Source organism: Anser brachyrhynchus (genome assembly GCF_964034855.1).
Source record: "Anser brachyrhynchus genome assembly, chromosome: 6".
NCBI lineage: Eukaryota > Metazoa > Chordata > Aves > Anseriformes > Anatidae > Anser > Anser brachyrhynchus.
In genome coordinates, this window is record NC_137700.1 from 43621406 (window position 1) to 43634658 (window position 13253).

At 44.8% G+C, this 13253-nt stretch overlaps 1 protein-coding gene across 1 annotated transcript in view; it reads left to right on the plus strand.

The window, feature by feature from the left end:
- Positions 1 to 12983, plus strand: part of MGMT (O-6-methylguanine-DNA methyltransferase) — a 183242-nt gene extending 170259 nt beyond the window's left edge. The window contains exon 7 of the transcript XR_013952459.1: positions 112 to 12983. The gene's annotated coding sequence lies outside the window, so the exon portion shown is untranslated. The remainder of the gene's footprint in view (positions 1 to 111) is intronic.
- Positions 12984 to 13253: the final 270 nt, after the last annotated feature.

The window sequence follows — 13253 nt, forward strand, 5'->3', positions numbered from 1 at the left end:
ACGCAGTATCAAGCAAACTTTAACCTTTTTCACATTTACATCCCTTGCTATTTTTTGTGTCGCATTTACATTTGCTCTTTCATGTGCCTATCTGTATTTTCGCCCACACAGTGAACCTCAGCGCTGGTTTCCAGGGGGTAAGTCCGTGGCCAGGCGGGCACCCAACTCCCGCGGGAAGTCATGCTCAGAGCTGGCTGCTCTCAGTCCATCCACGAGGCCGTGTGGTGCTGTGAGTGTTCGCCACCCGGTGACATGGGGGCACTTGTATGTGGTGGCGGTGGCACTGTCACCAGCAGTGTCGCCTTTGTTTGGGAGCATCGACAGGGGGCTGTCCCCAGCCAAAAAGAAAGACACAGAGCCCACAGGGACTGATTTGGGGGTTTTCTCGGCCCCCTCACAGCGGTGCTGGTGCCGGCCCCAAGTCGCCTGCAGCCTGCTCTGGGTGGAGGTCATGGCAGTTTATGAAAACACCAAAGTGGGGAAAAGATATTAAAACACAGGCATCCGAATACATACCTCTATATACGCATGCACATAGGGAAAAAAAAAAAAAACACTCGGAACAAGACAGCTATGTTCTTTTTGCCTGGAATTGGGTTCCTCTGACCTATCAAGTTTCCTCCCATTCAGCCTTGCAGTGCTTTGAACTGCTGACATTGAGACACTGTGCAGCCAGGCACGACAGCTGGCTCTGCAGCATCTAATACCAACACATGCTGTTTTAGCCCATTTCCAGAGACTAAGATAATGAAAGATTCAAAAATAATATTTGTTTTGGCGGAACTACATTTATAATGAAATAGATGCCCTTGACCATGGAAGAAACTGAATTTTGCGGTGGGTCATTCTCCCCCCTCCCTTTTTTTTCCATACAAAACATGCTCTACAGCCAGTCTAAGGCCAATGGAAATATTTAAAAGGAATATGTTGTATTTCCTGGGTCAGATTTACAGCAGCATTGCAGCGACACTGGTTGTACTGTTTTATGCTGGAATGAAAAATGCAGATCGCATCCTATGTATCAATACCAAATGGTAAAGGGCCCCAGGCTCAGGGATTGTTACAGATCACTTTCTTGCAAGCAGAGTTTGCAACGTAATGAGCTCATACTGTAAGCATCTTAAACAGAAAACCAGTTCATTGTAGATATAAGGCCATTTTTAGATATTTGCCCAAATCTTCTTCTCTCTGCTCATGCAACAAGCTCATTTAGAATTAGAGGAATTAGTCATCGGATGAAGGCCAGAATTATTTGCCCCATAAAGTTGCCATTTAATTTTTCTAAACAGTTCTCAAGCACCACACTCCTCTAAAGTGGTACTTGATATTTGCTGTACAGCATATCGGTTGAGTGATGAACAGTGATGTGGTTGGTAGGACAGCGTTATCACTTTCCAAATGCATTAAGTTGTAGACAAGGGGCAGTAATTTTAATCTACTGTTTCTGTAAACATCATAGATCATTATTTCTTCCAGAGATAGATTATTACATTTAATCATTTTTTCCCGTGTTTTACCAAATCTAAAAATCATAATATTTATGGTATGTATTGCACCCTGGTCAAAGATGCACGTTGCATTAAAATGTTTATTTGCTGTGATAGGTGGTGCTGAAGACCTGCTTTCCTTTAAAGAAAATGCGATAAAAAATAAACCCACAGAAAGATTGCTTAAAAACTTAAAGCGCAGTAATCCAATGGGAGCCCTGTAAGATTTATGTACTATTTCAAGAGTAATTGCTCAGTAAGAATCTTATAGGAATGTAAAAAATCCTCAAAGAATTGCATTTACAGATTTAATTGTAATTCCTTTTATATTCCTGCAGAAATTGAACAGAAATGCCAGTCGAAGGCTTCTCTTTAAAACTCCCTACCCTTGCTGGGTTGCCGTGCGCCTCCGGTCGGTGCTACCATGGCTGGATTTAAAAACAATGGAAAATATTACGGGCGGTACACTCACTTGCCATTACGGCAGACAGGATATTTCAGTTACACTGATGTGCAAACACAGCTTGTCAAAGATCCACGTACTATTTTTGTTTCAAATAACATGCACAGGATACGAGTAACAAATAAATAATACTTAATTCGTGCCTTGAAAAGGTAGCATTTTTCGCAGTTTTTTTTTTCTTTTTTTTTTCCTAGCAAAACCTGTAATCTCTCCCTGTTTTATGGGCTGGACTTCCAGACGATTTGCTCTTAATATTGCTATTTTTGTGGTGCCCTCTTCTTGCCAAAGAAGAAATCTGATTTCTTTTTCCCCACGTTTCGGTTGTTCTGGGGTGGGGGGCAGCGAGCAGGGGCGGCCTCGGCCCCGGCACCATTTCTTCGCCGCCGAGGCTCCATCCCTTCGCCCCTTATCAGCCCTCCCGGGGCTGATCCAGACCAGCCCGCGGCCCGTGTGAAGTAACGGGCGGGTGGCAGCGGAGCAGGGCTGGGGCTGGACCCGGCGGCACCGGCGGGCGACAGCGGGGCGGTCTGGGCTCCATCAGCCTCGCGCCGCGGCCGGGCCTGTCCGCGCGGGGCCAGCCGGGGAGCCTGGGCCTGGTAGCGGGGCCACGAGGTGAAAATTGACGTGAGCGCGGCACGCTGGCAGCCCCTGTGATTGATGAAAGGATATTGTTAACGAGCCTTTAAAGTTTCTCGTTAATGGTCGCTTGCTTTTTTTTTTTTCCATTGAAAAAAGCCAGAAGAAAAAAAAAAAAATTTCCACATGAGCAGTAATTAAGATCGATCCCATACAGTACGTCGAGTTATCAATTTTTAAAACCCCTTTAAGTGCTGTACATGGTTCTTTTAAACAGCGCTTTTCATTTGGTGCTGGAGCGCGCGGGCCAGCCCCAGCACCGCAGGCTGCCCTGCGCGATGGCCCGTGCCACCGGTGTAGCCGCGGCTGCCAGCGGCTCTCAGGCCACGTGCCTGCAAAGCTGAGGAGCACGGTGCTGCCGAGGAGCACCATGTTCGGTCACGTCCAAGCTCTGCCAACCCCGCAGGACCAGGCCCCAGCCGCGGCCATGCTCCAGCTGGGGCCTGGTGTCTGCTGGGGCCTGCGTTCGGTGGAAATAACCCTCAGCCTCACCCATGTGGAGAGCACGAGGTGGCTGCTGAGGTGGTGTAGTTCCACATGGAAGATGGCTTGGTTGAAAGGTGGACATTTCAGCCGCCCTTCAGTTTGTCTCTGTGCTCATCACACGGCTCGGCGCAGCCGGCCGGCTGGCAGCACACACTGGGGCAGTAGCCACAGCAGGCCAGGACATGGGCGGCGGCCATCACAGGGATTTTCTTGTGCAGAGTCAGGCTTGATTTGAGTCTTTAAAGCTTTAAAGTCAAGCAAGCAGAGTGAAACCCCATCGTGTTTCCATTTGTGCACAAAGTGTTGGCTTGAAAAATCACTGATTTTATTTATTGTATTTGCTATCATGGCTTGTCTTTTGTAGGAAGTTTGACATAGATTATGGCCCAGGGTTTTTAAAATTTAAGTCTCAAATATGATCCTCGTGCCTGCTTTTGTTGAGCAAGTACATGCTACATGTTTTTTTAAAACAGCATCACCGTGCCCAGAGAGGCTGTGGATGCCCCATCCCTGGAGGTGTCGAGGCCAGGCTGGATGGGACCTTGGCCAACCTGATCTAGGGGGCGGCATGCCTGCCTGTGGCAGGGGGGTTGGAGTTGGATGATCTTTAAGGTCCCTTCCAACGCAAGCCATTCTGTGATTCTATGATGATGTTTGAATGCAGATTTAATTTTCGGAGCAATGGGCAAGCAGCAGTCCTTCAGTGCTTAAATGACAATACGGCTGCGGTACAATTAAATGCTTTCTTTATAATGCTCAATGAAAACGTGCCCTTCTCCTTTCTGAACAAAGTGCTCGCAAGCAAACTGTAACCAAAAGACCACTTTGTAGTTACGGATAACCTCCTTGTAAGGGGCTCGGGGTAGCACTTCACTCACATGCACGTCTGGGAGCTTCTGTTGGTAGATCTGCCAAGAGATCGAGAGTTTTCCAAGAATAATCTGGCTATGGTAGCATGCCCCGTTGTACTGCACCGTCACTGATAGGTGGAGTAGAAGCATTGCGGGAGCAACCTCTGTGCTCCCCATGCGGGAGCAGGGATGTCGGCAGGGATGCATGTCGGCAGGGCTGGCCGGGCCGCACTCTGCTCCGCTCACTGGGCCCCAGCACCGAGTTTTGGCTGCAGCACAGCCCCGGCCATGTTGGAGAAAGAGAAAGCAAATCCCCTCCGTTTGATCTGGAAGCTGCAGGAAGCTGTCCTTAACACGGTCCCTCGGGCCCGTGCTGCTGTAGCGGTTATGTCTCCTTGCAAGGCTTTCTGAAGCAGGCTTATTGCATAGAAATTAGTGAGGAGGGAGAGCACTGCGTGTGTCAGGACCCCTGCTTGCTCTTTGTGAAATGGAAAAGAGAGGCGTGAGCATAGAGCCTGGTTGAAACTCAGACCCACGCCTGATTTCCACTAGTAGGAGTGGTTTTGGGGCTGGGTTTTGTGGTTTTATCTTTACCCAAACAGCGTCATCCTTCTCAGCACCGTCGTTCACCACCGTTCGCAAGGCGGAGGCACAAGCACTTGAGAAGGCACAATGCACAAAAGCACAATCTGTCCTTCCAGCAGCCATCAGACACCAAAAATACCTGGCAGAGACACAGAACAGCTGAGGGCAAAGGGACCAGTGCATGTTTGTACTGTGGCGATATCTGCATAGCAGCCAGCGCGGGTGCAAACCTTGCACTAATGGCACCGTGTGAGTAATGAAACGGGAGTGCCTGCTCCCGAGCCCCAGGAAAACCACCCGTACAAGGAATGAGTTCTGCTGAGCTACGTTCAGTATGGACAAAATTGAACTGGGAAGTAAAGGCAAAAATTGAAATTTAACTGATATACTGCTCATGAAAGTCGCTTCAACTGCCGTCAATGTATTTTGCAGCAGAAATGACGGTGCAAATGCAGGAAAGTGCAAAAAGAAGGGCACTCAATTGAAGTTTGAACCTCTGAATGTTGCTTGGTTTGGAGATCACCTCTGTAGCCACAGCAGCAACACTGGGAGGCTGCAAACTGAAGAAACATTTGTGTGCTCCAGCAACTGTCTTACACCACGTTTGTCCTCTAAAAAGAGCAGACTAAAAATACCCTGAGTTCCTGCAGAAGGCACTGTTTGAGAGGGAGCAGGCCGTTAATTGAGCGGTTGCTTGTCTCCAGCTCAGTAATCAGTCTTCCCGCACCGCCGTTCCTGATGACCAGCAAACTGTCTCCAACCTTCTGGTTGTCAAGAAAATTGTGACAAGGCAAATGTCGGATCATGTGGAGCCTTCTGAATTTTTTGACCCCTTCAATCTGTTTTCCAGTCCTGGTATGGCAAAGAAGCTGTGATGGACTAATTGCTTGTCTCTTTTCTCCGGGCAGAGGATAAAGACCAGGTACATCATCTGATTCCTTTAGATTAGCAGCATCCTCTATTTCACAGGCTTACATCCTTATGTCGACCACTGCAGGCTTGCTCTGGACAAGCTGCCTTTTTGCCAAAGTCAGAGCTGAAAATGTTGAGGTCCGTTGAGGTCCTGCAGTATTCTCTCTGATGGGGCTCCTGTGAATCTGGTTCGAGCAGTGTAATGCAGGCTGCGGTGTATGTATGACTCAAAAAAAAAAAAAAAAAAGGTTAAAAAGGTTTGGTTCATCTTTACCAAAACAAAACGTACTGCAGCTGCTGAGAGGAAAAGATAGTTTGAACATGTTGCACTTCCATTTCTTGTTCCAACCTCTGTGATATACTTTTAGGTAGAATACTCTGTATTTAGAGTGACCTTCATAACCATTGGTCTTGATTTTATTAAATTGCCCTGCTCTGTACACTGCAGCTGGTATCCGGGACAGTTGTTTTCTTGGGCTTTCTCTTAAATTGTTTCCTGCCAATGTCAGTAAAACGATATGAGAATTGTGGAGTTAGGTGCACTTTTAAAACTGTAGAACGAGTTTTCTATGGAAAATTGGAAAAATTTCTGTTTGGGAACTATAGGGAAAAACTCTGTGAAAATTTAGATTCCAGTCCTCTTTTCCATGCTACGTAGCTTATCTCATTTGTTTTGGAAAATGAAAGAAGATGATAACATTTGGTTCAGCTGGAAATTTGTTTATTTTTGGCCTTTAAAAATCTCATTATAAATGACTCTTGCCATTTGCTTAAGACCTGGGGGTACTGCAGCACCCTGGGAAAGAGCCTCCAAAACTTGGAAAACATCAAAACTTTTTCAAATAATTGCACGTATACTGGACTTCAGTAGGGAGCCTGTTGAGCACTTCAGTTGAAATGCGTCACGTTTCCTTAGTACTTCGGACAATTGCAACATTTGACTGTTGCCAAACAGACTCGAGCTGGGGAGGAACTAAAACACAGAGCCTTACACGATGCTGAAGTGGCACCAGTGATGGGTAAAACTGCCTGAAAACTTCAGAGCCAAATTGTGCCTGGAAAACAAAAGATGGTGCGCTGGATCTGCGCGTCGTGAGCTGCCTTTTCGTGTTTAATGCCTGGAAATGTGGTCCGTAGTCTGTGTGTGGATGGGTGACTCGCCAGTAGGCCCTGTCCTGGTGGAGAGCATCCTCATGGGCCCTGCACAAGTCCCTCACCGGTCTCTGAAGGACGAAGCCAGCACAGCAGGACAGCACTGGAGGTCGGGGCTTACGTCCTGGTGTCAGCTTCTGGTGACAACGAGCGGAACGCCGGTCAGCCACGTCGTGCATGGAAGACGCCTACACCTCAGCCCGTTAATTGCGCCTGAGCTGTGTTTGTGTCTCAAAAGCAATTTCTTTAAACCCATACAGATGTCGGGGGTGGACAAGATGTTAAAGCTTGACCGCTGAGAAACAGAAACCCTTCTGTTGATGATGCGCCTTCAGCTACAGCCCTCAGAGCCGATTTTGTCTACTTGTGTGTTTTGGAAAGCTTTGGGTGCGTTTGCAGCGGCTTATATGCAAATAACGAAAGCCTCGTGCATTTATCTCTTTGTAAGAATCATATGTATGCGTATGTAAATGCAGCTGGTAATTGCACGCAGCCCTCTGGCTCCTGGTGAGCTGCCAGCGTGACCCTCCATGTCAGAAAGCTTGCGCATCACGGCTTTAAAGAGGGTGCTGCCGAGAGGGAGCCGCTGCGTGCTCAGCGGGGGGCGGCAGGATCGGCAGCGGGGGCTGGAGGCGCTCACGCTTGCCGGGGAGCACCACAAAACTCCTCCAGCCCTCCTGCACAAACGCAGCGGAACTTTTCCGAGCGCACAGTCCACATTATCCCTACGCTACGTTTTAGTTTAAGCATTAAAATTCAAGGTCTAAATACGTAGTTTTAAATTGGAGACGAGTATATGCACGTTGCAAATGTAGATGTATCTTGCTGAGTACACAGCCCATAAAATATGTAGTGTAAGATCACTCATTTATTTAAAGACGCTTTTTACTTCAGATAGAAAATGACACAAATCTAAATATTACAATGCAAAGTAATGTGTAACTGTCTGTATGTTATAGCCTTAACACTATACTTCTGATGCAGAAGAGATATAGCAGCTGCACTTTAATTTCAAGCAAATTGATCCCAGATGTAAATGTTGTTTTGTTCCATGGAAGATAGTGCACAGGTAAAGCAAATATCATTGGTTTATAGTCCAACAGAGTGTTGCAACAGGATCCAGCCTCTTCTGCCTGGGCACACATAAAAGCCTGGTGGCTGCGACAGAGGAGAATGCCTGAAAAGGATACCATAAAAAGAGATAGCTTTGCTTTTTACCCTTTAAGAATACAGCCACCTGTGATCTAAGCAGCTGTTTTGAAGCCAGGAAAGCTTCTCGGTTTGTCAATTATCCTGCAGGCAAAATCTAAATTTGGCTTGTTTTCCATTTCTTTCACTTCACATTTTGGAGGAGCATTTTTCTCCCACTGTAGTTATGTTTGACGTAAAAATAAAAAAAATAAAATAAAAAATGCTATATTTACTGACTCAGTAAGCCACTCCTTTCAAACTAAAAATAGTAATAGTAATTGTGCTTCACTTTGCCTAGAGATACCCCTAAGTCAGTGGCACCACCGGCAAGGTATAAACAGCGTAATGGCTTCTTTGCCATCCCCAGCATATAGAGAACAGCAAGAAGGCCAAATATCCTACTGTTGCAGCTCTTCTTTTGAACAACAAGATAAAAAAATAAAAAATAAAAAAAAAAGGGCTACCTGTTTGCTGGCAGAGGAAGAACTACAGAGGCGTTCACCCCACTGCTGCTTCCCAGTGAACTCCCACTGCTCCGTGAACTCCCCCGTGGCAAGAGAGGCTCCCTTAGGCCAGTCATTTCTCCTCTTTTCGAACGAAGGACCGGCCGTGTGCTGCTGCCTCTCCTGCATCCATTCCCACGTGGGCCGGTCAGCGCCGAGGACAAGGCCCCGAGGAGCGGTGCTGGTGCTGGGAGCACTCCGCTCCCCTGCTGACCCCTTCCTTCCACCCCTCCGTGAGCTGGGTAACTCACGGCTGGTCTGACTTGCCTTTGTTCTCCGTCAATTTTAGGTCAGCACCGTGCGGGCAGGTTTACTGGCTTTGCGATGGGTGTGATTTAGTTAAATCCGGGGAACGTTATGTTTGGCTGCTTCTAAGTCATCACAGTGTGAATTGGTGTTTAACTGATTGAAGTCGAGCGTCTGGGAGCTCCCCGGCTTGATGGCTGCTCTAATTTAATGCTACTTCCTTCTGAACCAGCCTAGGTAAAGCAGTGCACAGGTTGTGCACTGGATGCAATCTTTCAAATGCCAAAATCTCTGAAGAAAAGTGCATATAAAGGTGTTACTGAGGGGCAGGCACTAGACAAAACTGTGGTGCTTTTGCGCAACAAAATTTTTTCCTATATACATCGCGTAGGGTTGACTGAATCTGGCAGAGATGTATAACATATATGACCCTATGTAGCAACTTCTGCAGGCATTTAAGAGTTGGATATATTGACCATATCCTGCATTCCTTACTCGGAAGAAACCTGCCAAGAGGTCAATGCGAATCTCGACTGGTCGATTTACTGAGGCTTTGGATCGCTATTTCTGCATGTGCTTGCAGCACGCACCTTTGGACAGGATGCGGTTTTATGGAGGGTAGCATCCAGCCAGGCCAGGCGAGGTGCTGCCGGTGCTCTGCGGGGCTGAGCAGAGGTCGTGGCGTGCGCTCAGCCTGACAGAGCTGCTGGATAATAGCAGGGCACTTACCTCAAATCACAGGTTGTGAAAACTGACATTTCCATCCAAATTACTCCAATAGCCAACTGTTCCCCGGTGCAACTTCTTCTGTAAGTGACATGGTGACAGTGATCCAGAAATTTAACTTGCTGTTGTCTCGTTCCAAGTGGAATTATGAAGTTTGTGACATGCATTAGGAGGATGGCTCCTGGTCGCAGCCGGGGCTTTGTGTGTGTGTGTGTGTGTGTGTGATTAATCACAGGGCGAGCACAGACCCCGGGAAGTTTTGTCAGCTCAGGAGAGCTGTCCCTGCTTGTGAACCAGCTCCTTCTGACTCCTCTTCTCCTCGTCTCCCATTGTCTGAGCGAAGAGCCACCGCTCCACTGAAGTTTTCCTGGCATCTCGTCGGTGCCTGAGATTTTTGTACATCTCTCTCTTTAATTACAATGTGCAGATCATCTGTTCTTGACATGTGAGTACCTGATGGTCACATTTCTCTGCTCCCTCCTCTCCTCAGGGATGCCTCTTGGATTCATTTTTTTCACAGCTTGCCTTTCATTGCAAGTTACCTTTTAAATTTCTCTCCAACCTTTAAAGCAGGAGACCTTTTCTGTTCATAAAATAGGCCAGCAGATTTTGTGATTCGTGCTGTTTGGCATACACAGCCTGAAATCACGTATAATTTTTGCCGGATTTTTATTTCTGTTTTACATGGTAAGCCATAAAACCTGATGCTCTCTGCAACAGATAGCTCCAGTGCCAAATGCTGGAGACAAAGCATTTGAAGGTGGGCCACCTGCCCGTGCCTTAGAGGCTCCTGGACAAACCTCCACCGATGTCCTGCCACCGCCGAGCAGGACAGCAAAACTTGAGGTAGGTCCTTGGACGCCTCGGTGGCACCTTCCAGGAGAAGGCCGCAGGGCCCACCCAACAGTCAGGCTGGGAGAGATCAGGACACGGTGGGGTCAGGCTGTGGGGCCCCTTCATTCTACCCCATCCCTCTGTGGAGAAGCTGGATGAGGACGTGGATCCTACCTGAAGCTCAGTACACACCTTGTGAACCAAAACCGGAGATGGGCCTGAGCCCCGGCTGTGGGTTGGGACATCCACGAGCGGGATAACCGTCACCAGCTGGATCTCACCTTGGCTTACAGTCATCTTCCCTTAAACTCATCTTTGTAACTTGATAACCAGCAAATATATCAGTCAGTTATTAAGGAAAACGCAATTACAAAGTTGTGTTTATCTACATTTCTTTGAGGAAAAACTAGGCCTCATTATTGCTATCACAGTCAGAAGAATAATTAATGTCAAGCTTTATAGAGAATTCATTACCTCCTTGGACAGGGAACAACTCTAACCATATTTTGCAGACACAATTTCAGAAGAAAAAATACAGTCTGTGCTAGATGTCTGTGAGTCATGGTCTTCCTTGCCTGACAACAGAAGTCAATAAAACCAAACAGACAGACTGTTTGTGGCTTCGACACCATGTACCATCCGTCAGTGAAGACATTCTGTTAAATTAAGGTTCTTCTACCATTTTCAAATTAAATTCTCGTAGAAACATTGCATCTCAAATTCACTGGAAATGATGTATAACCAATATGCTCAGAGGTTGGTTATTAGGGTATACTGTCAGCCTGGAATATCATCCTGCCCAAAGCTTGCACTTTGATCTCTCTTCCAAGTTTCTGGAAGTTAATCCTGATCCTCGTTGAATCCCTGGGCTTGGATGAGGTTCATTCCTGTTTTTGGACCCACAACAAGCCAATAATCTCCAAAGGTTTATAAGACCATGAAAGCTTCTTCAGTCTTCAGAAATGTCACCTAGTTGCACCGCACCTTATTTTATGGTATCAGTTGGCCTTGGTTGAATCTTTCAATAAATTCCTTTTAAATCTGACTTTATGGCTTTCCACCTGCAAGGAAATGCAACCTCATGGACAGACTGCTGTTTGTTTATATTAATTTCTGAATATGTGTCCATCTATTGAAAAATGGTCTAAGCAAGACTGTGGAAATTGCAGCTAAACAGAGGTGAGGATTAGCTTTGTCCCAGAAAAAAATATATATATATATATATTTGTTTATTCCTTACCATTATCTGAAGTCTCCAAATAATTTCTGTACATTTGTTTCAAAGCAGTTCCATGATGTCATGGCCAATTAAATGTGACTTTGATACCCACATTAAAGATAATGAGATGATTCAAAACAACATTGTAATAGTAAATATTTCTTCACACTTACAGAAGGGTCACATCAATATAAACAACCTTGAAACCAGAAAACAACATGAGAAAACTCAGACATGAAATGACCTAGTTGTTAAATTCCCTGAAGTGGGCCTACTTCGGTAGGCAGACAGGTGTATTTCCACTGCTGGAAATACAAAATCTGGGGTGATACTTCTACCTTGCACAAGCATTTCTGGACACTGCATGACCCCGCCAGGAGCTCCTGGTTGCCTCAAGGTGCTTCTACACAAAGCAGAAATGCTGAAAAAGGAACCTTGCTCAAAAAGTGATAATGAAGTTTGTGTGCAAAGCTGTCAAAGAAAGGGTGAAAAATGACCAGATCTCAGAAAAGAAGTTTAAAGGTTAGGTGTGAAGGAGACTTCACAGTTACTATTATAGAGACTGCACAGGCTTTTGATGCAAAAATGAAAACCAACCAGTTTAGAAAATATTAAACTAACTTCTGGAGTTTCAGGGAACACCGCTTCCTCTTTTGTCTGAACTAACGGCTTTAAATCTCCCACGGTCTCGTCAGAGGGAGAAGCATGGCTACCAGTTTTGGGCTGAAGGAGATATGCTGTAAAATAGTGGTTTTCATTAAGATGAATCACGGCAAAAGTAACAAAAATGTGCTTTGATATAACCGTGAATAGAGGATTAACTGCACAATGCTGCCTTTTTTTTTTTTTTGAATTCTGAGTGACTCTTATTTGTTTGGTGTTTCTTCATGATGCCAACAATAAAAATAATGTTTGGCTGCTAAGTGAACAAGTGTGCTAAAAAAGGGCTTTGTAGCACTTGGAAGCTGCTTGCCAGCAGGTGACTGTTTTGGGGAGGCAGAAAGGGGAAAGCTTCTCTTGTTTTATTCTCAAGGGCTGAAATTTAATTCTTGGAACAAGACTCATTTTATTTCTTATCAAAACTCTCATCTCCAAAATTGTGAGCATACGAATATAAATAAGAAAAGGAAAAAAAAAAGAAAAATAAAAATGAAAAAGAAAAAAGAAAAAAGAAAAAGAAAAAGAAAAAGAAAAAGAAAAAGAAAAAGAAAAAGAAAAAGAAAAAGAAAAAGAAAAAGAAAAAGAAAAAGAAAAAGAACAAGAACAAGAAAAAGAAAAAGGAAAAGGAAAAGGAAAAGGAAAAGGAAAAGGAAAAGGAAAAGGAAAAGAAAAAGGAAAAGAAAAAGAAAAAGAAAAAGAAAGAAAAAGAAAAAGAAAAAAAGAAAAAGAAAAAGAAAAAGAAAAAGAAAAAGAAAAAGAAAAAGAAAAGAAAAAGAAAAAGAAAAAGAAAAAGAAAAAGAAAAGAAAAAGAAAAAGAAAAAGAAAAAGAAAAAGAAAAAGAAAAAGAAAAAGAAAAAGAAAAAGAAAAAGAAAAAGAAAAAGAAAAAGAAAAAGAAAAAGAAAAAGAAAAAGAAAAAGAAAGAAAAAGAAAAAGAAAAAGAAAAAGAAAAAGAAAAAGAAAAAGAAAAAGAAAAAGAAAAAGAAAAAAAAAGAAAAAAAGAGAAAGAAGAGAAGAAAAGAGAAAGAAAAAGATGCAGCCCATCAAGCGTTGCAGTGAGGGTTATTTATAGAAGATCTCTGCCTTTTGTCAGATTTGTGGGCTAACGATGTTCTTCCAGAATAAAACGTATTCTGTGCAGCAGAAGAGGAAGAGTCCTGCGGAGAGTGTGCGTATAAGCTAATGTCAACAAGACTGCTGTGGCAGAAAATGCTGTTGAACAAAATCCACAACAATCTAATCATGATCTCTGGTAGTCAGTGAGATCTGTGTGAGAAGACGTTGCATAAAGCAGACACATCCAG